This window comes from Macaca fascicularis, chromosome 3 (assembly GCF_037993035.2).
Source record: "Macaca fascicularis isolate 582-1 chromosome 3, T2T-MFA8v1.1".
NCBI lineage: Eukaryota > Metazoa > Chordata > Mammalia > Primates > Cercopithecidae > Macaca > Macaca fascicularis.
In genome coordinates this window covers 181312534-181337826 of record NC_088377.1, presented here as the reverse complement: position 1 = coordinate 181337826, position 25293 = coordinate 181312534, and the positions used below count along the sequence as shown (strand labels likewise).

At 47.6% G+C, this 25293-nt stretch overlaps 1 protein-coding gene across 11 annotated transcripts in view; it reads left to right on the top strand.

Moving 5' to 3' along the window:
• HIPK2 (homeodomain interacting protein kinase 2) overlaps positions 1 to 25293 on the top strand; it is a 220471-nt gene that overhangs the window by 121921 nt on the left and 73257 nt on the right. The window lies entirely within an intron of this gene.

The window sequence follows — 25293 nt, the reverse complement described above, 5'->3', positions numbered from 1 at the left end:
AACCAACACAGTGAAAAATCGAATGGACGAGGTCTGAAGGGACATTGGGTCAACACAAGCCACCCTAACAGCGCAATCCCTACCTAGGATGCCACGGTGAATGCTGTCTAACAGAAGACTCTGACTGACATAGCACCTCCCACGGAGGGTCAGTGTCCAAGGTGGATACAGTGCAGTCCAAGGCTCTTGACTACAGCAGAAGCCTGGGTGAGCTGTCGGGGGACTGCTAACAGAAGTGGAGGTAGAACTTGTAGGCCGGGCATGGTGGATCACGCCTGTAATCCCAGCACTTTGGGAGGCCAAGGCTGGAGGATCATTTGAGGTCAGGAGTTCGAGACCAGCCTGGCCAATGTGGTGAAACCCCATCTCTACTAAAAATACAAAATTTAGCCAGGCATGGTGGTGCAAGCCTGTAACCCCAGCTACTTGGGAGGCTGAGGCAGAAGAATCGCTTGAATCTGGGAGGCAGAGGTTGCAGTGAGCCAAGATCGTGCCATTGCACTCCAGTCTGGGTGACAGAGCGAGACTCCATCTCGGAGAAAAAAAAAAAAAAAAAGTGGAGGTAGAACTGAACTCTGAGGATGTTTAGGATTTGAATAAGAGAAGGAGAGAGTATCACAGATGAAAAAAAGCAACATGCACACAAGTGTCAAGTAAGGAGAGTATTGCCATGGTGTGCACAAATGACAGGGAAGGGTCAGACCTAAAAGAAGAGGATGTTATGAACTGAACATGGAAAAACATGATGGGGTAAAGAAGGGCAGCTCTGGGGCCTTGGGAGTAATTAGAATTTGGATTCCGTGTGATAGGCAAGTTGGTTCTTGAGGAAAGCTGTGGGATGATGAAAGTGAGTCAGGCAGCAGGCTGTAAATTGGATTGGACGGAGGGAAAGATTAGAGGCAGAGAAACTGGGCAAGAGACTATTTCAGTTATCTGGCCCAGGCCAAGGGAGTAGTGGCATTGAGAATAAAGAAGAAAAAGTGACTATGAGGTACATCCCCAAAAGAAGGCAGAAACTCAAGAAATAAAGGCAAATGCGATAAGCAGAGATGACTCTTGAGCATCCTAATTTTGGAGATGAAAAAGTAATGGTTCTGCTGGAATAAGTGGGGCGAGCTGGAAAGGAGCCCCATTTTGTGGGGGTGGAGGGATGTGATGACTTCACTTTGAGGCATCCAATTAGAGATACTTAAGTCAATGAGAATATGGTCCCAGGAGAGATCAGGGCTGGGAATGCATCCACCTGGTGGTAGATGCCTGGCAGTCAATGAGTTCACCATGGAGGTGGACCAGGGTACAGAGTGAGGGAGCGGGAGAAGGAAGAGGAGAGAGAAGAATGATGGGAGAAATGAGCAGACACCAGCAGAACACATTAGCAACCCTAAGGGGACTTGGAAAGCGAATTGAGGTCAACAGGGTCAGTTATCAAAGAGAGGCAAGGCTGAGGATGAGAACCAAGGGAAGGCCCGTGGGTCCCAAAAGCAGCTTGGTGGTGATGTGTGAGTGCAGCCTCTCCAGCTTCCCTGGCACAAGCCTCCTCATCCATGGTTAAATCATCATCCAATTATCATATAGGCCTCCTGACTCGCCTCCCCACCCCAAGCCTTCTTGACCTTAATTCATTCTCCAGTTGCCCATCACAAGGGTGCCCTTCCTTTGAAGTCATAACCACAATCAATCGTTATGTTTCCAAAATACAAATGTAATCATACATCTTCACTTGGACTTGTGGGTTGCTTAGGAGATGAAGGAGGGGTGTGTAGACCCCTCACTTGTGCATCCATCAGTGCAGGGCGGCGAGCAGGGACAAGCAGTGATACCTTAAAGGAAGAAGGAGAGAAAGGGCCAAGGAGAAAAGAAAAAGGAAGTGAGCATGTCAGAAGCAAGAGCCAAGAAGACCCTGCCATGTGGGATAAGCGGAAAGACTCCAGAGGAAGACAGAGTTGCTGTGCAGGTTCCCACATGCCTTCTGTCTACAGACACCTGCAGAACTGCAGGCAGCAGCCTCCTTGCCTGGCGGGAGCCTCTTGCACAGGGCCTGCCTATTCACTCTCTACTGGCTCCATTGCAGCTTACATCTTTGTCCCAAAGGGAAGACTGACATTTCTTTGTTTATCGTAACTTGCTTCGCTTGCTCTGAATTTATTTGTGTGCCTGCTCAACCCTTCCCTGAACTATTTCCTGGTTTGTATTTGTCATGACTCTGGTCCCTTAACTGACTGTGATCCTCGTCATCAACTCTGCACCTTATGGGCACTGAGAATTCAGTAACTGGCTCATCAGTACCTCAGCTCCAGGTTGGGGACCCTAATTCCTACAGACACTTTCTTATCCAAGCGAATTCCCCCCACAGTCAGAGCAGCCCTTCATGTGAATTAGCTATTTTCTATTGCTCTTTGTCGCCTGTGAATATGTAATTGCATGGGATCGGGAGGAAAGCAGTGATAGAATCCTAGAATCGTGTGTTGGCAAGGACTTTAGAAATCACCCTATTCAACCTCCCACTCGCAGGAATCCCTTCAACAGCTTTTATTTAACTTATTAATAGCTTTTCTCTTGATTTAAAATGTTCCCAAAAATAAATATTGGGTAGGTGATCCAAGGAGTAGTTTGAGAGTTGATATTACCAGGAATATCATAATGAACAAGCCTCTTCTTAAGCACTCAGAATTTGGCTGGACTCGTGAGCATCCATGTTGCACTTTGTCCTTCCCGTCTGAGTTTTATCATCTTGCTACTGACTGCACCCCCACCATGGAGACAGCGCTTGGAGTTTTCATAGGGGCTCGCTGAAGCCTCAAGCCCATACCACCATAAGGACTCCATGCTTCCTAAATGCATTAAGCAGTTCCAAAGATGTGTTTTTTGGCTTGGGGTTTTTAGGCCGTTTATGTTTGTTTGTTTTTGAGATAGGGCCTTGCTCTGTCGTCCAGGGTGGAGTGCAGTGGCGTGATCATGACTCACTGTGGCTTGAACCTCCTAGGCTCAAGCAGTACTCCTGCCTCACCCTCCCGAGTAGCTGGGACTATAGGTGTGCACCACCACACCTGGCTAATGTTTTGATTTTTTCGTAGAGACAACGTCTCGCTATATTGCCCAGGCTGGCCTCAAATTCCCAGGCCCGAAGGATGCTTTTGCCTCCGCTTCCCAAAATGCTGGGATTACAGGCATGAGCCACTGTGCCTAACCTCAAATATGTGTTTTTAATGATATTTAAGAGCCTCACTTGTATAGCAGCAGCTCTTATGTGTATCTCATGCTGTTAAACCTATAGGAACAGGGACCTGCCAGCCCCTGTGTCACTGAGGCTCAGTTTTGCTGCTTTATCATTCAACAAGCTGGGCTGCACATACACAAATCTGTCTCTGTAGTAAAGAAACAGTCTGGGCCGGGCGCGGCGGCTCACGCCTGTAATCCCAGCACTTTGGGAGGCCGAGGCGGGCAGATCACTTGAGGTCAGGAGTTTGAGACCAGCCTAGCCAAGATGGTGAAACCTCATCTCTACTAAAAATACAAAAATTAGCTGAGCCTGGTGACGGGCACCTTTAACTCCAGCTAGTCAGGAGGCTGAGGCAGGAGAATCACTTGAACCTGAGAGGTGGAGCTTGCAGTGAGCTGAGATCATGCCACTGGCCACTGCACTCCAACCTGGGCGACAGGGCAAGACTCCATCTCAAAAAAAAAAAAAAAAAAAAAAAACCGTCTCGAGGAGGCCAGAGGAGCATGTTTTTTTCCCCCTACCTTTGGAAAGAAAAAAACATTGTACAAGTGGAAAAGCTTCACTAATGCAACATAAAACTTGGCGATTTTCATCACACCGGGTCAACTAATCTCAGACTGTGCTTGAAGCAGTGGAAGCTGATTTCCTTTGCTCGCTTATCACCTGTGCCTCTCAATGGCCTGTCTCTAACAGGAGGCAGAGGCCTCCTTCCAGAGGTCCATGGGTCAGACTTTCACCATACGAGGTGGCGGTGTGGGAGGTGTGATTTGCCCCATAAGATCTCTAAATCCACCACCCATTCTGTAACACTTGATAGTCCTCAGCACTGCATTTTCCAGTTACTCATGTTTAGAGACAAATGTCCCTTTGTCTGTAGTTGCTCTCTGAAGAAATCAAAGAGCAGCTGTTGTCCTGCCTCAGCACCGTGGCATAGGAGGTCCAGAGTTATTATCAAGGATGACAGTGACGCTGTTTCTGCCCTGGTGCCACTTGCCCCTTGGTCCTGCTGCCCTAGCCCTTGTGTCACTTCCTTGTTCTCCTGAACAGTCTTTTTTTTTTTTTTTGAGACAGAGTCTTGCTCTGTCACCCAGGCTGCAGTGCAGTGGCGTGATCCCGGCTCACTGCAACCTCTGCCTCCCAGGTGAAAGCCATTCTCATGCCTCAGCCTCCTGAGTAGCTGGGATTACAGGCCCCCACTACCATGCCCATCTAATTTTTGTATTTTTAGTAGAGGCGGTCTTTCACCATGTTGGCCAGGCTGGTCTCGAACTCCTGACCTCAAGTGATCCACCCACCTCGGCCTCCCAAAGTGCTGGGATTACAGGCATGAGCCACCGTGCCCAGCCCTGAACAGTCTTCTTTGTGTTTTCCTGCCTCTGTACCTTCGTTAATGATGTTTTCTTACCTGCAGTGCCCTCTCCCTTCTCTCAACTCTGAAGTCAGTGGTCCCTAACGATTCTAGTTAAATTCTGCCTCCTTGAATTCTCTCCTGTTCTTCCCAGCCTGGAGTGAGTCCACTGAGGTCTACTAGAGTTCAAGTTCCATGAGAGCAGAGACTGTCTTTTTTTGTTCACTGCCAAATACTTAGTGCCCAGCACCTAATGGATGCTCAATAAATGTTTATTGAATGAGAGAGATTGCTCCCTCTAATCGTAGCTGGCATCTGACATTCATGATTTCTGTCCATATTCCTTTTTCTATACATGTACATGAGATGATAAGCTTCTTGAGAACAGAAACCATGACTTTGTATCACCTTCTAGCAGAGTCTTGAACATGCTGGGAGCTCAATAAATATCGGTGATTGAACTTACTACATAATCACTCAATAATCCAATCATGTTCTGCAAGCTCAGGGGAAGGGGGAAGCAGGTGGAATGCCTTCCTCCTGCTGTCTTATATAAAGCCACTCTTGAGCAGCATCTTATGCAAACACAAGGCCCCATTCTCCCCCAACCCAGCACTTGCCCACCTAGGAAGGATATTCTCAAGAGCATGAGGCTATTGACATCACATTCCTTTTCCAAAAATATGCAAAGGACTATAGAATTGTTCAAGAAGCAGTGATCCCATGCTTGGCTACTTAATTCCTGAGTAAGCCACTCTGAAAACTGATTATGATCCTGTTTCAAATGGAGAATTGGGAGAAGGCCAATAAAGGGTATATTATTGTATCTTGTAGGAGGGAAGAATCCGGCAGATATTCACTGAGTTATGGCGCCAGAGCCTTCCTCTCTAATGTTATTGTAAATAATTGTTAGAGTAGAAAGCCAGATCGGCAAAGCAAGACTCCAGCATTGCACTTCCTCTCCACGGAGGTCTTATATAACGAAGCCCTTCATAAACAAACGTTGCAGAAACTTAACATCGGATCTCTCCTATTACAGTTCACAGTGTGTAATGTAAAGTGGAATAATCGTTTTACATTCCTTGTAAGTTCTAAGAAGTTCCTTCTGGGGCAGCTGTTTACTAACCCTTTTTTGTTTGTTTAATAAAAGAAAACAAGTTGTGTCCCCTCCTCAGTGCCCCCACTAGAGAGCGAAACACAGTAATTCCGTATAAGTATTTCATTTGTCCCCCTCCAGCTCGCCTGTCTCCTAAGAGTCACGAACTCAAGTGCCTCCCGGGCTAGGCAGGCGATCAGTGAGCTAGTCATGGTTAAGGCCTGCATCTGGTGACACACACGTGCAGAGGGCAGCGTTGTCCAGCCCCAGGTCATTGTGGACAAGAACTGACAAGTGGCCCAGAGTCACTTGTCAGAGCTTTTGATTTTCAGCAGGAAATCCAAACATTTAGGAATATCACCTGAGTTCTAAATGTTAATAGCTAGTTGAAAAAACTTATTATCTATGCAGGCCAAAGAGTGTCTGCCTCAGGTTCATCCTGTGGGATAGCAGTTTGCAAACTTCATGCCATCCGTTCAGTCTTGCCTGCATTTGGGTGCTTGGAAGTCCTCCTCAGGCCTCATTTTTCTTGTGCCTCCTACCTTTTTAGAATGTGCTTCGTTGGTTCCCATCAGGGCAGGGCAGGGGCTGGATGGAGGACCCATTGCTGTGTTGGGTATCAGGCGGTGCTCACCTAAGGCTTGTCGGTAGCACAAGTCTAGAGCTTCTCTGCGTGCTCCCTCCCCTCTTAGAGATGCCCAATGAATATCTGTCACTGCATAATGAAGGACCTCAAAATTCCATGGCTGACACAATAAACATTATCTCACAGTTGCTATGCTCCAGGAATTTGGGAGCAACATGACAGGACACTTCCCACTCAAGTTCTGTCATGAGGTGGCAGTGAGCTCTCAGCCTGGGCTGCCGTCACCCAAGGGCGTGACTGGGGCTGGAGGGTCCTCTTCCTAGGTGGGTCACTGTTGTGGCTGGCAAGCCAGTGCTGGCTGTTGGCCAGAGGCCTGGGTTCCATCCACATGGATCTCTCCACAAGGCCATTGATTGTCCTCTTCCGGAGTAAGTGATTCAAGACAGAGCAAAGCAGAAGCCACACGTTGTCATTTCTACACTGTCTTATTGGTTACACAGGCTTGCCCTTTTCCGTGTGAAAGGGGACCACACCAGGGTGTTGACTTCCAGGAGGACTGGGTCCTCAGGGGCCATCTTAGGGGCTGGCTGTCACAGCTATAATCATAGCCCTCAGTCAGTCCCTTATAACCAAATGGTCCAACCCTGAGAATAGTTTAAAAAAAAAAAAAAACCCAAGGGAATAAAATATATATCATAGTGATTTGCACCTAATATTTAGCCCACTTACTATTGTGTTCCTAAGATCAGCTTCAGAAATTAAATATCCTTTTTTTTTTTTTTTTTTGAGATGGAGTCTCACTCTGTCGCCCAGGCTGGAGTGCAATGGCGCGATCTTGGCTCACTGCAATCTCCGCCTCCTGGGTTCAAGCGATTCTCTTGCCTCAGCTTCCTAAGTAGCTGGGATTACAGGTGCATGCCACCACACCCAGCTAATTTTTGTATTTTTAGTAGAGATGGGGTTTCACCATGTTGGCCAGGCTGGTCTCGATCTCCTGACTTCAGGTGATCCACCCACCTTGGCCTCCCAAAGTGCTGGGATTACGGGCGTGAGCCACCATGCCTGGCCTAAATACCGTATTTTTTATATCCCATCTTACAACTGTCTTCCCTGAATGTGTCTCGAATCACTTTTTAAAAATATATTTTAAAATCGTACCCATACCAACTTTTCAAGCGATAGACTGAGGTGTACCAAACAGAAGAACTCTTGCTTCTCAAGGGAACCCTTTCGCTTGTTGCTTACCCCTGTATGCTTCCAGGGGTATTCCTAGGTCTCTCAGTTGCCCGAGCAACTGAGTCTAACCAACTTCTCTACTAAACCTAATGTTTTGTAAAGATTTGAAAGGAAAAATCATCCTGAACAAAGAGTAGTCCCTGCTTTGGTATACCAGAAGCACTTGTGAAGACAGGTGGCCTCAGAAGTTTTCTGGGACCCTCTGAATTGGTAGGAGAGGGGCACCAGTTAATCAGAGGCACAGACAGGGAGGAGCAGGGTTGCTCCTGTTCCTGCCGCAGTATCCGCTTCTGGGACCCACTTTCCAACCCACCTCCCAACTCAAACAGTAGGAGACACACACACACACGCATACCCTCGGGCTCTACGTCACCTTTGCCTCCTTCAAGACCACCCTTAATATTCATTTTAACCAGATTTCGCCTAAATAAAAACGTGAAGGGGAAGGAAAGGTGCCCAGTGTGTTTTCCCCTAGGAAAATGCTTACTGGTAACGAGTCTTATTTGCTCAATAAACAAAACCTTAGGCTGGGAACTGAAGGTCAGCACAGGCAGCATCCACGGCTGTGCGCCGGGGCTCTGGGGCCCTGTAACATTTGCACGTGTACCTGGGGGAAGGGGTGCTGCATTGGCCCGCCCCCCGCAGCTGCCCGCCGCGGCAGTGGTCACTGAGTCGGGGTGTGGGGAGGTGGAAATGAAATGCATAATTCATAGGCCGCGGTGACGTGCAGTCTGTGGGAGGGGTGGTAATTACAGAACTGAGAAATGAGGCTGCAGTGGACAAGTCACCTCTAGGTTAGAGGCTGCTATGATAGATGGCCTGCATTGTTCTCTTTCTGACCTTTTTCTGAACTTCCCCTTAGAAGAACAGAGGAAATACAGTGCTGCCTTTTCCCATCTTGTTTTTGAATAATACCTTCAGACGCCAGCTTTTAGAGTTTCTGTTCTTCCGTTTGGGGTTTTGTTTCCCGCCCCATGCTTTGCTGCTTTCCATAGAAAAATCGAATCACCAATGACTTTATCCTAGTATTAATGGTAAATACAGACTACACAAATATTTGTCCACACTGAACACAATACATTTGGGGAAAGGAAAAAAACCCCACAGCACCCTTTCCCTCCCTCTGCTCCGCCCTCCACTGCCAAGCAAGACAGTCCCGAGAGCCATCCTCCATAAGGATGCAGATGGGGCTGATAGAAGTGTGGGGGGCGTTGCTCGGTAGGAAAGATGATGGAACCTAAGCCCTGGCTTGCAGAATAAAGTCATTTTAACCAGACGTGAAGGTACAAGCAGGAACGATGCTCACTAACATTTAAGCTATTGATGGACTCCCAGGGGGAAAAGTAATAAGGCTGGGGACTGTGTGCCGTATTCCCTTCATCAGCCTTTCCACTGTGCAACCCGAAAGCTGCGACATCGTTTCCCTCCACACTTCTCTCTGCCGCTATTGATTTCCTGGTCTGAACTGTGACTCCCTAGTGATGGCCTGTAACTTTGGGTTCTGTGATCATGTGAAGTCTATCAACCTCTCTACAGTCAGGGAAACCCAGAAGAGGGAAGAGGGAAGGCTTCCGTTTGATTTTCACACAAGCAAGAATTACTAAAGAGTTAGGCAGAATTGTTCACTCAGTCTCAAAACTGAATCTCAGTTTGAATCTTTGGGGTATGTGGGGTTGTTTTGTTTTTGAAAAATGTACCCTTTTTGAGGCCAAATGAAAAGGAACTAGACAGTTCTGTGTCAGAGCCTTTCAGACTGGGGGTGGAATCTGGTTAGCTCCATTTAGTGGGTTAATGTCGATTGAACCCCTGCTGTGTGCATCACCACCCTGAGCTGTGTGGCAGCTGAGCACTTCCCTGGGAAGCAAATGTAGGTTCTGTCTCCTCAAGGAACTTTTGATCTCTTGGGGGAATCCAGGACAAGCCTAAATACAACCATACAAAGACCTACTTACACAGCTGACACTACAGAGACAGGCCTGCCAGGCAGGCGCTCACTGACTTCCAGTGATGCCACAAAACTTTTCTTCTTTAGCAAAAAAAGAAACTAAGCTGTTCATACCAATGATCACTGTCATTCTTTCAAACATCTTACAGGGTTTTTTATGGGTTTAATTGCTTATGGATTTTTTTTAATTTTCAAAATCTCCCTAGCTGCCTTTCTCCACTTACTCTCTCTTCTTCTTCAGGTAGATGAATAGTATCTCCTTTATCACCCACTATTCCTCAGCATGCATATATATATATATATATATATATATATATTCCTCAGTATGTGTGTGTGTGTGTGTATATATATATTTTAAGATACAAACTCCCTATGTCTAACTTCTCCTTTTAAAAAGTGGAGCTTTATAGGTTTCTATTCAGATTTCACCATTGAAATCCTTATTATCATAGAAGAACTAAAAGAGCTCGCTCCCTACCACTTATTTCCTTAAAAGTAAATAAACAGTAAGAAATCCCAGTTTTCACTTCTTCACACAATCAGTTACTCAGTTCAGCAAACATCTGTGTATTGGGTATTTACTGTTCGTAGCACAGTGCTTGGTGGTAGGAAAGAAGATGATGAAACCACAGTCTCTTCTAGCTCATGAGTGTGAACAATGACACACAATGTCTGTGGACACTGACCCTCTTACCCCAGTAGACAAGACTCTACGCTGGGTACTATGAGGTGTACAGAGATCAGTCATGCACAGGCAATGGCCTTGGGATGCTTCCAGTCTAGGAGCTGATTATAGATTATTCTCATTAAAAAAAAAAAAAACTGTCAGTGCAAGGATGAGTGAAAGAGCTGAATTGGCAGTAAAGACATCGTTAGCAATGTAGGAATAGAGCACAGGAGGGAGCCTCAGTCAGCAGGGAGTGCTAGAGCAGGTAAGGTTTGAGTAGAAAGCCTTGAAGGCTTCCCATGAGAGCCAGGCCAGATGTGCTTTCCACAGGGCCACGGACAGAGCTGTGGAGGGGAAGCCTGGGTGTGCTCAGGGAGAGTCCAGGACCGCCAGGAGTCTCAGGTGCTGCCTCACTGCCCCTCACTCTTCCTTCTCTGGCTTCCCTCAAGAGTCCCTCCCTCCCTTCCTCCTGCCTTCCTTTCTTCCTTTCTCCACCTGAAGCTCCCGCTGATGTGGGACAGCTCCCTGATTCCACAACTGGTTAGCTCAGTTGGCTGCAGTAGTGTTCCAGGCTCACGAGAACAAAATGAGCATTCTCGTCTCTTTTGCTGAATGTTGCTCCATTCCAGAGGCACTGTAGGAGAGTCCCTGCTCTTGGACTACAAAGAGGCCCCATTGTTAGGATAAGAAAACTGGTTTATGAGAAGATGGAGCAGTGGTATCCTCATCTGAACAACTTCCTTTCCTTTCCTTTTTTTTTTTTTTTTTTTTTTTTTTTTGAGACAAGGTCTTATGTCACCCAGGCTAGAGTGCAGTGGCGTGATCACAGCTCACTGCAGCCTCGACTTCCCAGGCTTATGCCATCCTCTTACTTCAGCCTCCTGAGTAGCTAGGACTACAGGTGTGCACCATCATGCCTGGCTAATTTGTTTAAAAAATTTTTGTAGAGACAGGGTTTTACTGTGTCGCCCAGGCTACTCTTGAACTCCTGGCCTCAAGTGATCCTCCCGCCTTGGCTTCCCAAAGTACTAGCATTACATGGGTGAGCCACCATACCAGCCTTAAGGGAACCCTTTATTCCCTTACCCAGTGGGTCGCGTCCCTCTGTCTCCATAGGAGTTAAAGGTTCAGGTGGCTTTCGGAGCCTGTGTCTGCTGCACTTTAGTGCCCCCTAGTGGGAGGTGTAAAGAGCCAGCTTAGTATTTCCTCTGTGACCCAAACACAAGAAGGCCAACTTTGGTTTGGTTTGGTTTGTTCTTTTTCAGCTCCTTTAAGAAAAGTTGAGTGTTGGAAGGTTTTCCCTGAATAAGCTGCCCTTGGCTGGAGACCTGGAGTTTATGCCCATTTTGTTTGACAAGACCTTCTTGTTCCTAACTCCTGCTGGAATAACCAACGAGTCACCGTGAGAGCTCGCTCTTGTCCAGACCACAGCAGGTCCTAACCAGGCGTGCTATGAGCAGGCGGGCCGTGGCCACATTTACTCTGTGGATGCTTCCTGCTCTAAAATTGGGTAAAAAACATACCCTCAGTGAGTCCTGTTCTGCTGGTTTGATGGTGTGCATGTCTCCGGAGAGCAAGGCCATCCTCATCCACCTGGCTCCCCTCACCCCACTCACACCTGCCTGCTTGGAGTCAGGCCGCGTCCTGTACTTACAGGGTCAGAGCCTACTCCATTGGCCAGGAGTAGTGGCTTTATTTGGAAACTTGCTTCGGTAGGGTGTTGGTGGGTTTTGGCCCTGCTTTCTCAGTAGTTTTCCACCTAACACACAATGCAGGGAGGGAGACTCCTCAGACGATACCTGTTTTATTGGAATATCCCTTAGGCTGCAATGGAAATTCACTCTCTAACTTGTGTTTGACATTTTTACTCAGTGAGTTCCTTTTCATAGCTCAAGTTTCTGGCTTCTGTTCTCTTAATTGGTATATCTCCGGCTGCTGACACTGAATGTATCTCCCTTTCAAAGAAGGAGCAAGTTTCTGTCTTTTATCCCAGACTATCAGCCATAAAGACTGGCTGTGACTTAGCTCCACAAGCCACATGATCATATGGTGCTGTAAGGAAAGAAAATACCCCAAAGATGAGCCTTGACTATGGCACAGTCACTCGTCTGAGAGTTGGAGATTTGGGGCTTCTCCAGTGCAGGCACAGGGAACCTTGGGAAGGAAAGCATCGTTTCTTCTGCCTGTTGTTGGTTCATTCATTCATCCAGCAAACACTTATTGAGTACTCACCATGAACCAGTCAAAGGTAAATGTCGAAGCAATGAGAAGTTTTGCATTTAAATCAGTAAAGTTGCACATAAATAATGTTACTTTCTTAGTATGCATCCATCTACAGTAGAGGGTGAAGCTTGAATTAATAGGCCAGTGTGGAAGAGGGCAGCCTTTTCCCCAGCCTCACATTTCATGATCCCTATAAGTGGGTAACATCACCAGGCTGAATAAAGTGAAGGTGCCATATCTGCAGTTGATCCACAGGAACTGAAATTCCAAATCCCGTGCCAGTGCGGGGAAAAGAGGAGTGGCCCTAGAAAGCTGAAAAGTGACAGCAGGTGACAGTGGGCCTTGGGTTGGGCCTTCCCAGAATCAGCAGGCTTCCCAACAAAGCTCTGAATGCCCAGTTTCAACCCTCCGCTTCAGTCAACAGGCTAACAATGAATCGGAAGAAAAACAATCAACAAAAGGATCCATGATGAGGACCATCATAAAAGAATGGCTGAGGCCTGGCTGCTTTCTCAGCCACTGTGTTGTGTTAGGATTCCCGGCCTCTGGCCTTTGCGCTCACCTGGTTAGGAGCCTCATCTGAGCGCAGTGGCAGAGCACAGCTGTGCTTCTGCAAACGTTTGTTGAGCACATTCTTTGGCAAAAGTCACCAAGCATAAAGCCTGGCCTGGTGACACCGTAGTCTGGTAGAGTGCTGGGAGGCCAGAAAAGGCTTTCTCCAGCAACACAGAGCTTCATGGTAAAACCGCTGGAGACCAGATTGGGGGATACTGGACCACCCAGGCTGGGAATGGGTAAAGCAGGCACAGCACGTGTCAGGAGTATAAGGATCACAGGAATTACAGGGCAGCGTGAGTACCTTTGAAATGCCTCACCACGCAGTCCAAGCTGGTTCTTCTAGGAACCTTCCTCGTTGACATTACAATTTATGGTTTTCTTTTTTTCTTCTCTTTCCTTTACTTCCCTTGTTGCTTTTCTTATTTCACCAAGTCAAGTCAATATCGTTTAGGTGGATCCATGTCCCTGGCTGTACTTTCTTCACTTTATTCTACATGCACAAGCACATAACCACAAATTTAGAGGCCAGTATGCTCTGGACATCTGAGAACTGGTTTCCAGTTTACACCAACATCACTAGAAGCCTTTGGAGATTATATTCATGTCAGTTGCAGATGCAACCTTCTCCTCTGGCGTGTAAGCAAGTGAGTTAGATTTTGGTGCTACACTTAGCAGAGTTGGAGCGGGACTAGGAACGAAGGATCAGCGTGAAAAGTGTGTGTGTGTGCGTGTGTGTATTTAGTACATATTCAGAGCCAAGATGTTCACTGCCAATACGAATAGAAAAAACTGCCACTCTGATTCTAACATTATACAGGGAATGGCCAGTTGAATGAAGAAAGCCTGCATCCTTTAGGAGACTGTCCAAGTGTGGCATGAGAATGATGTCAACATCTAGACCCAACTGCAATTATGTCAACCTCCATATGGATATGATGGTTCATTCTGAAGTCTTGAGCACTTCTATTGGTGATAGCTGAAGATACTCAATTATGACAGAATCATCAGTGAGGGTCTGAAATGATCCTCCTTAGCACACAGTTCTATGGACATCAGCAGCAGCCCCTTAGGTAGAACATCTCTGCAACAGTGGAGATACGTGTGTTTCATCAAACTGCAACCACCCAGAAGTTTGAGTGGCATGTCTGTTCCCCCAGCTCTCCTTTTGGAGTCAGAACCTTGTTCCCTTGCAGCCGTTCTCCACCCTAATTTCTTCAGCTTCTAACCAGGCAAAAGTACCCTGCTGCAGAGTGCACAGAGATCTTGGGGTCTACGGTGTTTGGCTGGGCCATTCCAAGGATGGCTCTGTGGAAGCCAGCACAATGGGTGGGCCTCTCGTCAACCTCCCCGTGTTTTGGTTCTAGAGCTTCGTCTCTGGGTCCCTTTTTCCTTTTGCTTGTCTACCTAACACCCTAATCAAAGACAAAGCTATTTCTCGCCGGTCTCCTGTTTGCCTAGGAAGCTGTGTCTTTTTCAGAATCAAATCACAGGTTGACCTGGGATGAGCTCACCTCGATGGCCATCTACATCTCCACTTGGACCCTCCAGATCCCCCCAGGCACGGTGTGGATTCATCCTGTGTGGAGGCTGCCCCTGTTTCCCCGGCAGGCTTGCCTGTGGTCACAGGGCATGTTGTCTCTCTATGCGGCTGCCCCAAGGTGCTTTCCAGCCCTTGCCTTTCTGACTGTCTTCTGTACAGCTCTCTCTTACCTCTGCCTCCAATTCCTCTAAAATAGCCTCCTCCTCCTCCCTGCTCTTCAGATTTCCGCCACTGTTTCTCGGGTCCTGCACTGCTTCACTGTAATCCCTCGCCTCCCACTTAGAGTCACCAGCTCAAACAGCAGCTCAGAGCTCAAGACAGCGATACAAGTCTCCTTATGTTTGCAGTGGAAACGTAAGATTTAACAACCCATCTGAAATACAATTTTACATTTTGATTGCTTCTGCCCCAGCCATACTGAGGTTACTTTCAATCTACATATATTTGTGGGAACGGACTTTTTCACTGCAGTTCAATTCAAGTACACCTTATAATATCAGTGATTATAAAATACCATGGACTAATAGAGTGTCTTGCTTCCAAGGAGTTCAAACTGCTTTAGAATTCTGCCAACCATAATTTATCTTCATAAGCTGCCATAGAGACAAGAGAAAAAGCGAGATTAATAATCACATTTTATAGATGGTGAAATAAAAACTCAGAGAAATTGAGTAACATTTTTCCAGAAATGCACAGCTCTGCCTGTGCGCTCCGATTAGTGTTGCAAATTCATTGCCCAAGTTCGGAGTGGCAGAGAACCCTGCCCTTATTTTATCAGTGAACTGTGTAAATGAGGAAGACACTGACTCTGGTCTCAGACTTGCCCAAAGTGTTTGGGGTGAGCGAGGGACTGTACCCTGAATCCTGCGTCACAGCCCTTGTTGCCACTGATGCCATAAGCAAACACAGTAATACGGGTTGACTCTGCCCACCGGGGCCCTCAGACCCACGGGACCACCCTCCCAAACCTATTCCCTGGGCTGTGTCCCCTGGGCATCACTCTGACCTCTAGCCTGGCACACTGTTAGGACTCCAAGCAGCCCAAGGGCAGGGCTGTCTTTTCAGTCTTCATTGCCTAGTGCACTGCATGTACCCAGCATTCATGTGAGATGAAATAAAAGGAACACTAGGTTACGGCAGTATTTCCCTACACAAGGAAGAAGCAAGAGGATTGTGGATAGGGAGTTTTATTCTATTTTTTTTTTTTTTTTTTTTTTCGAGACAGAGTCTTGCCCTGTCACCCAGGCTGGAGTACAGTGGCTCAATCTCAGCCCACTGTAACCTCCGCCTCCCGGGTTCAAGCAATTCTTCTGCCTCAGCCTCCCAAGTAGCTGGGACTACAGGTGCGTGCCACCACGCCCAGCTAATTTTTGTATTTTTAGTAGAGACAGGATTTCGCCATGTTGACCAGGCTGGTGTTGAACTCCTGACCTCGGGCAATCCACCCACCTCGGCCTCCCAAAGTGCTGGGATTACAGGCATGAGCCACCAAGCCCGGCCAGGGAGTTTTATTTCTAAAGCTAGGTGGTAGGTACTTCATTGTTGGTTATATTAATCTTTTCACCTTTTTATGTAAATAAATGAAACAGTTGTTTAGTGTATACGCTTTAATATATTTCAACAGAGTATTCCATATCAGAAAGAAAGTGGCTTTAAAAAATGAGGAAGCTGGGTGCAGTGGCTCACACCCATAATCCCAGCACTTTGGGAGGCTGAGGCGGGAGGATTGCTTGAGCTCAAAAGCTCAAGAACAGCCAGGGCAACATCGTGAAATCCTGTCTCTACCATAAAATACAAAGATTAGCTGGGTGTGGTAGTGCGTGCCTGTGGTCCCAGCTACTCAGGAGGCTGAGGAGGGAGGACTGCTTGAGCCCAGGAAGTTGCAGTGAACCAAGATCGTGCCACTGCACTCCAGCCTGGACAACAGAGCGAGACCCTATCTCAAAAAGGAAAAAATAATAATAATAATAAGGAAGAGGGATGATCTGTTTATTTCATTGTTTTCACATGGACTTAGACGTATTATAGACAAGTGGTTTAGTATTGTTCGGCTGCCTACTCTATGCCAGGCCTATGCAAGGTGCCCCCATGATGCTCTGTTTCACCTAATCTTCATACCCGTACCCAGAAGTAGGTACACAGCCAGTACCTAACAGGGCTGGGATTCGACCCCGTGAACACTGGGATCCCAAGTGTGGGCCACAACCTCTTGACTTCCGCAGCCTCTACACCTCCACTGGAGGCCATTCCCCTGCAGGGTCACATGATCTGGACGTGACCTGGGAATGCTTCTCAGTGTGTGCAGTCAAGAGAGTGAATGGAGCTAAATTATCAAAACTTCCATATTGATGGTGTCCAAAATGACAGTTGTTTTTCCTCTTTCTATAGAAAGATAGAATTTTCAGCATCTTGCTATGAGAACGTTGGAAAGAAATTATCCCCCTCTTTCTTAGGTGCAGATTTTGTCTGACACTTCATGTGTGTTTAAAGTATTTTTGATGTCCCAAAATAGTAATGAGGCGATTCTTTAAGATGGTTCCATGGGGTGGAGCTGTAGCAGGGAAGGTGAGGAACAGCAAATGAGAGATCAGTTATAACAGAACCTGGAGATGCCCACTCACAGCATTCAGGAACCAACAGCCCTACCTGCCTGAACCCGAACCAAGAACAGAAACAGCCCCCATGGAAGCAACTGAAATGTGATGATCAACCCAAAAAACCATGTAAACTCTGAAACAGAAAGGCCAAGATGTCTGCCTCTCACATAGGAGGTACTGACAAGGTGGCATTGCCAGCTCCGGGGAAAACTGGCAACTGCTGGGGGTGTGCACTTGGTGTAGATTCATTCCTTCTACAAATGTGTATGGAGCACCTGCATGCCCAGGCTGCATGCTAGGCACTGGAGATAGAGCAGCGACATGGGGGTCGGGGGACTTGCGCTGCTCTGTGTGTGGTGGCCACCCCTGCCTGGCCACTTACTAAGGCTCAGCTCAGACTCCTCCTGGGAAGCCCATCCTGCTTTCGCTCTCCTCCAGTTTCCCCCATCTTTATGTACTGCGTACACACTTCACACACTGTATGTCAGATGTCACTATGCTGCTACCTTGGTTAGACAGTAAACTCCTGGAAGAGCCACGAGGTCTGGTTTACTTTTTGATCTTTAGCACCCAGCACAGTACCTGGCCCAGAGGAAACACTTAGTAAATGGTGGTTGAATATTCTAATAAGTGAGTGAAGACAGCTTGAAACAGATTCTGGCTCAGAATGACCATCAGTAAGAATGAGCTTCCCTGAAGATTAAGCATGCTTTAGCAACCATCCAACATGCTTCAGGTGGCTGGATGAAAAGAAACATTTTACGGCCTGGCACGGTGGCTCACACCTGTAATCCCAGCACTTTGGGAGGACGAGGCAGGGGGATCACGAGGTCAGGAGATCGAGACCATCCTGGCTAACACGGTGAAACCCCGTCTCTACTAAAAAAAAAAAAAAAAATACAAAAAAATTAGCTGGGCATGGTGGCGGGCGCCTGTAGTCCCAGCTACTCGGGAGGCTGAGGCAGGAGAATGGCGTGAACCCGGGAGGCAGAGCTTGCAGTGAGCCGAGATCGCGCCACTGCACTCCAGCCTGGGTGACAGAGCGAGACTCTGTCTCAAAAAAAAAAAAAAAGAAACATTTTAGACTTGATTTTGAAAGTACCTCAGAGCCTTATAGACTAGCAGAGGAGGGGGACAAGGCCTCTGCAAGATCAGATCACAGCAAAATGGTCTGAAGTCCCCAAAGATTCCCAGGGGCCAGATGGGGAACTACCTCCCTTACTTGAGGGTTTATGGGCTGGGTGTTGAGCAGCTGTTTATGAGGCAGCTTCTGTGTGCCAAGCTGAGGATCAAGGACAAGTAAGACGCAGACCCTGCCCTCCAGGAGGTATAGTAGAGGCAGATATGCAAACGTATTTATGTGTCAAAAATGACAATTATTTACTCTCTTTCCCCAGAACAAGAATGTTTAGTGGCTTGCTTTGGGAATGTTGGAAAGGAATCAGTCATCTTTCTTAGGTGCAGATTTTGTCTGACACTTCATATATATGTTTATTTTTGATGTCTCAAAATAGCGATGAGGAATTTCTTTAAGATGGTTCTGTGGGGCCAGTGGGTGCTCAGTATTTATTGGACCAGTCTGGTCTGAGTATGTCACTGATCTTTGTATCCTTATTACCTGGTAGAGCCAGCACAGAGACAGTGGGCAGTGTCTGTTTGAATAAGGAAGAATGGAAAGGGGCAGGGAGGGGGGCAGGCTGTATCCGAAATATGTCTCATGAGTACAGAGAAAAGGCTGCACCCTTAGGGATGGGAGAGGGATCCAGAGGGGATCGGAAAAGGTTGAAACCAAAGGCAAGAGAGCAGCAGGTGGCTGTGGTGAGGCCCAGGTGGAGGAGCACGCGATTTAGCATGTTGCAGTGGGACTGTGCGGGATAAAAAGGCTTCAACAGAAGAGTTCAGATAGAGGCTCTAGAGGGCATAATGACAATGGCCATAAAATAAGAGGTTTGGACTAAATCCCTGAGGTCCCAAGTCCTAACCCTGCATGACCCAGGTGCCACTTCCACCCCTCCTGCTCCTCCTGTCATTTTTACTATAATTCTTTCGTTGGCCACCTACAAGTAGTTGTCCTCGGCACTCTTGCTGTCTGTCCTGAGTGTGAGCCGGGATGCTCGTGCCGCTCTCTGGGCCTCAGCTTCTCCTCCTCCTTGGGCTAAATCCTGCCCCCTCATGCCCAGCCTTGATTGCTGCATAACGATTCAGCCCTTCTCTCTTTTGTCTGCACTGCCTTAGAGCTTTGTCTTAATCCATATTTTAACACTTTTTTATATTTAGTAGAGGTTTATTTGATCAACAGATGCTTGATGAGTGGCTACCAAATGCCTGTGCTGCCCTCATAGACTTGGTCAGGGAAGACAGACAGTGAGCAGGTTAAGAAAGTGCTGTGAAGTGGCATTTATGGCACCCTATATGAAGACTAACTGGTGTCAAGGGAGGCCTGTCTGTAGCGTGACAGTTGAGCTAAGATTTGAGGGATGAGAAGGAGGCAGCCATGTGACAGCCAGCAGGGAGAGCATTGAAGGCAGAAGCAACAGCATCCCATGAAGACTCTAGCTCCAAAGGAGCCCCTGGTACTCTTGGAAATAGAAAGGAAACTGACGGGCCTGCAACATATTGAGCTAGGAGAGTGGTTGGCAGGGACAGTGGAGAGGTGGGCAGGGTCCCAGTCGTGGAGGCCCCATGGCCATGGAGGGGTTTAGATTTCATTCCAAGTCCAGTGGGGAGCCCCTGAAGGCTTAAGCAAGGGGGAGTGCCATCTGTTCCCTGTGGCTGCCATGGAGGAAGTGGGCAGGAGGAAGGGAGAGACAAGTGGAAAGGCTGTGGTGGAAGCTCCAGGTGATGCAGGGGTGACCAGCTCCACTGCTGCGGCAGGGGGGATGGAGAATCAGGGGCTGACTTGAGACTTTGGAGCTGGCCATGTTAGTGGATAGATGGTGGGGATGAAGAAATCAAACATCTTTCCTGGATTTCTGCCTAAGCAGCTGGAGGGTGGTGATTCCATTTCATAAAATGAGGAGGACAGTGGAAGGAATATGTTTAGAGAGGGGGATCAGAGAAGAGTTCCCTTCTGGACTTGTGGAATTGGAGATGACTATGAGACATTCCAGAGGCAATACCAGGCTTCCAGAATGTAAATCTAGAGCCAGAAGAATTCCAAGATGGAGACAAACCTGGAAATACCAATAGAATTTAAACCTGTGGAGTGAGTAAGATGACTGAGTCAGTTTCCTAGGGCTGCTGAAATAGGTACCACAAAATACTGGCTTAAAACAAAAGACATCCAAAATCAAGGTGTCAGCAGGGCCATGCTCCCTCTGAAGGCTCCAGGGTTAGAGCCTTCCTTGTCTCTTCCCTCCTCAGGTGGTTCCAGGTGTTCCTTGGCTTGTGGCCGCATCACTCCAGTCTCTTCTTCACTTTTCACACGACCATCTTGCTGCTGTGTCAGTCTCTATGTCCAGATTTCCCTCTTATATGGATGTGAGTCACACTGGATTAGGGCCCACCTACTCCATTATGACCTCATCTTAGCTAATTATATCTGCAACAACTCCATTCCTAAATAAAGTCACATGCTGAGGTGCCAGGAATTAGGAGTTCAACATAACTTTTGGGGGGACACAGTTCAACCCATAACAATTATCTAGGGCAAGGGTAGAAGGAGAGAAGAGGCGGGCTTAGGACTTGGCCAACACACAGCAGTTGGGTAGAAGAGGGCGAGTCTACAAAGGAAATGGGCAAGCCACAAGCAGAGAGGTGGGACAGATATGGGGAGCAAGCGATGCCATGAAAACCAAGAATAAGTGTTTCAGGGCAGGAAGGAATGATCACCCGCATGAAAGAAATGCAGCTCCCAGTCACAAAGCTAAGAAGTTGATCAACGGATGTGACAGCATGGAGATCACTGCTGATCTCAGCAAGTGCAGCGCGTCAGTGATGCAGAGTGTCCAACTCCAGTTAAAGGAGGCTGAGCAAATGCTGTGAGGTGAAGAGGTGGGAACCGCAGGGGGAGATGACTCTCCAGAGAGTGGGCCTTGAAGGGGAGCCGAGAACTAGGGCAACAGCTGCTGGGAGACGAAGGGATTAGGAAAGGTTTGTGTTTGGGGCTTTTGTTTTGTTTTTTGTGTTCTGCTTTGTTTTCTAACGTGGGAGCCGCTAGAGCATGTGGTGTACTGTGTCGGCTCAATTTTTATGTCTGTGTGTTTCTGTGACACACATTTTGTATTCGACTTGAGTTGTCCTGTGTGCTTTGATGTGGCTTTCCCAGCATCGGAGGCCTTCATGGACAGTACTGTCTCCCAGCCACCTAGCCAGATGTCTGGGTATTTGTTCTTTATGGTCGCAGCAGGAACATTCTGCAGCATGTATCATGGTACCCTGAATGGCTGCCATTTCATTTTCTTGGTGGACTACAAGCAATTTTCACAGGCCCCGTTCATGTCATGTCAGTCGTCAAAGTCTGTCTGGTATTTCCTGCTAAAGAACATCACTAAAGTGCCTTTGTGTGGCCGTTTTAGTTGTTGCAGTCTGCCTTGTTCATCACTGGGGAATAGAAACTGGAAAACAAGGTTTCCATGGATTAGGAACAGCCTTCCGGGCCATGAGAACCATGTAACTAACCTGATAGGAAGGACAGGCATGTAGTCGAGTTCAGAGAAGTCCCCCGGGGCCAGACTGGCCTCTTCCTAAGACTTGAGTGTCAAACATCCAAACCTACAGACTGGAGTGTCAAGCATCCAAACGTCAGGCTGCAAGAGGGCAGGGGCCAGCCGAGGGATCAGGTGACAAGAATCGGGGGACAGAGGTGAGAATGTGCTTGATCCTTGAGCAAGCAGTCCAGGCCAAAACTCTCCTCCCACGAAGAGGCCTAGATCCATGTGAGAGGAGGCAGGAGGCCACCCCTGACTCTAGAACAGGGAGGGCAGAAAGAAACAGGTTCTGACACCATAATACTTTTTTTGACAGTGTTCTTTTCAGATATTCCCTTCTTTTCTGGCCTGGTGTAGTGGCTCCTGCCTGTAATCCCAGCACTTTAGGAGGCTGAGGCAGGTGGATCACTTGAGATCAGGAGTTTGAGTCCAGCCTGGCCAACATGGTGAAACCCCATCTCTACTAAAAATAAAATTAGCCAGGCCTGGTGGTGGGCGCCTGGAATCCCAGCTATCTGGAAGGCTGAGGCACAAGAATCGCTTGAACCCAGGAGGCACAGGTTGCAGTGAACCAAGATTATGCCACTGCACTCCAACCTGGGCAACAGAGAGAGACTCTGTCTCAATTAAAAAAAAAAAAAAAAAAACACACACACACACAGATAATCCCTTCTTTTCTAAGGGATGTGATTTTTTATCTCTAAAGGCACTGCTAGAGGCAATCTGGCAGTAATCTCATCAGTTACACACAATGGTGAGTGAACCTGGGGGCCCTGGTGAATGGCCAACACTGACACAGGTGGCCTAGGCAGGTGGCGGGCTCGTGACCACTTGGGAGATGAGGTTGCTGCAGGGACATGTCATGCCACCACAGGCATCCCCAGCTCATCAGTGCCTGTGGGTAAGAGTGGCCCCTGACGCTACATGCACGGTCCAGTGTGGGGACCAAAGGAGACAAAGACCAAAGACGGGGTGAAGTGCCAGGCAGAACACGGGCAGCTGAAGATGCCCAGCAGCAAGGGATGGGGACAACGGAAGGCTCATTAAATAGCACCAGGGCAACTCGCTCCACCCCCCAGCGGTCACTTCTCCTGCTGCCCAGACCAGCAACTGTGGCTGGCACTCTAGAAGCACCTAGTAGCCAGTACCCAGTCTCCAGTTCTGAGGAAAGGAATAAACTCCTCTTTTTTTTGAGACAGGGTCTTGCTCTGTTACCAGGCTGGAGTGCAGTGGTGCAAATCATGGCTTATGGCACCTGCAAACTCCTAGGCTCAAGCGATCCTCCCACTTCAGTCTCCTGAGTAGCTGGGACCACAGGTGCGCACCTCCATGCCTGGCTAACTTTTTTTTTTTCTTTTTACAACAGACTCTCACTTTGTTACACAGGCTGGAGTGCAGTGGTGCCATCCCAGCTCACTGCAGCCTCTGCCTCCTGGGTTCAAGCGATTCTCATGCCTCAGCCTCCTGAATAGCTGGGATTACAGGCGTGCGCCACCACACCCAGCTAATGTTTGTATTTTTAGTAGAGATAGGGTTTCACCATATTGGCCAGGCTGGTCTTGAACTCCTGACCTCAAATGATCCTCCCACCTTGGCCTCCCAAAGGGCTGGGATTACAGGCCCGAGCCACTGCACCTAGCTTTTTTTTTTTTTTTTTTTTTTTTTAGAAACAGGGTCTCACTGTGTTGCCCAGGCTGGTCTGAAACTCCTGGACTCAAGTGATCCTCCCATCTCACCCTCCCAAAGTGCTAGGATTCCAGGCATGAGCCACCACCCCTGGCCAAACTCCATTTTACACGTGAAAAATCGAAACTTTGTAATAAGACATTTTTGGGTTTTGTTTGTTTTGTTCTTTTCAATACTATTATATAAAGAAAAAAGATTATCAATGAGAATAAATTTGAAGGGGGAAGAGGAGATGCTTTTTCAGTAGAGAAAAATTCAGCTAGAAGATCCAAGACCAGTGGGGGTGTTTCTGATTGCCCCCTTCCTCTCCACTCTCATGCTAGGTGGGTGAAAGGTAACCGAGAAAGGGCTCCCCAGCTCCCTTCACTCCCACTCCAGGCTGCAGAAAGGGCGGGAAAGTAGCCTCTTCTAGCGTCGCTTAGTCACGTGGAAAATTTATAGAGAAGACAAAAGTCAGGCTAATGCATTTCATTATCAGTAGAATGCCTTGAGCCACTTTTGTTTTGTTTTGTTTTGTTTTTAAGACAAGGTCTATCTCTGTCGCCCAGGCTGGAGTACAGTGGTGCAATCTCAGCTCACTGCAAACTCTGCCTCCCGGGTCCAAGCAATCCTCCCACCTCAGCCTCCCAGGTAGCTGGGACTATAGGCACACACCACCACACCCTGCTAATTTGGGTTTTTTTGTTTGTTTGTTTTTGGTAGAGACAGGGTTTTACCATGTTGCCCAGGCTGCTCTTGAACTCCTGGGTTCAAGCAGTCCACCTGCCTCGGCCTCCCAAAGTGCTGGGATTACAGGCATGAGCCACCGCGCCTGGCCTTGAGACATATGTTTAAAAAAACATAAGCTGTGTTCATATCTCAAACTTTGAGCCTGGTTTTGTCCAAAACATACCCCTACCTAATCATGACCAATTCTTAGAAAAGAAGATGTAGCTGGGTGGTCTCTTTGGTGTTGATTACCAACTCCATGTGAAATGTTCTCTTGGGGTTTAGGTGATTTCCTTGAAGGGACATTCAGGAACAGGTTGTTCATGGAGTTTATGCTGGAATCCTGGTTGATACAAAACTCTGTATTGATGAATGGAGTTCTATAATTGTAATATTAGGTAACTTTTAAGAAGATTAGCTTTTTAGAAGTTAATAAAAAAAAAAAGCAATGTTTCCTTAAAAAAGTGTGATGTAGGCCGGGTGCAGTGGCTCAAGCCTGTAATCCCAGCACTTTGGGAGGCCGAGACGGGCGGATCACGAGGTCAGGACATCAAGACCATCCTGGCTAACATGGTGAAACCCCGTCTCTACTAAAAAGTACAAAAAAAAAACTAGCCGGGCGAGGTGGCGGGCACCTGTAGTCCTGGCTACTCGGGAGGCCGAGGCAGGAGAATGGCATAAACCCGGGAGACGGAGCTTGCAGTGAGCTGAGATCCGGCCACTGCACTCCAGCCTGGGCAACAGAGCAAGACTCCGTCTCAAAAAAAAAAAAAGAAAGTGTGATGTAAATTCTTAAGAAAGGATAATTGGCATAAACAGATATTGGATTTAATCCCATTATTTTGGGAGGGGGGCAGCTTGCTTTATATATTCCTGAAAATAGAATACCTTGAGTTGGGTGTGATTGCGCATTCCTGTAGACCCAGCTACTCAGGAGGCTGAGGCAGAAGGATTGTTTGAGTTCAGAAGTTCAAGACTATAGGAGCTATGATCATGCCTGTGAATAGCCACTGCACTCCAGCCTAGGCAACATAGTGAGCTCCCATCTCTAGAGAGACAGAAGAAAATAGAAGACCTGCATTTCAGAATTGCTTTGTAAAAACCAGGCATTCTCTGATGATTAGTTTCCCAGACTTTCAGCTACAAAAGATAACTTAAGAATATCTCTAAACTGGTTGTTAGCTCATCTGATTGGCATGTGAAAGTACTGAAGTCAGTAGGTGTGGTTCCCTGT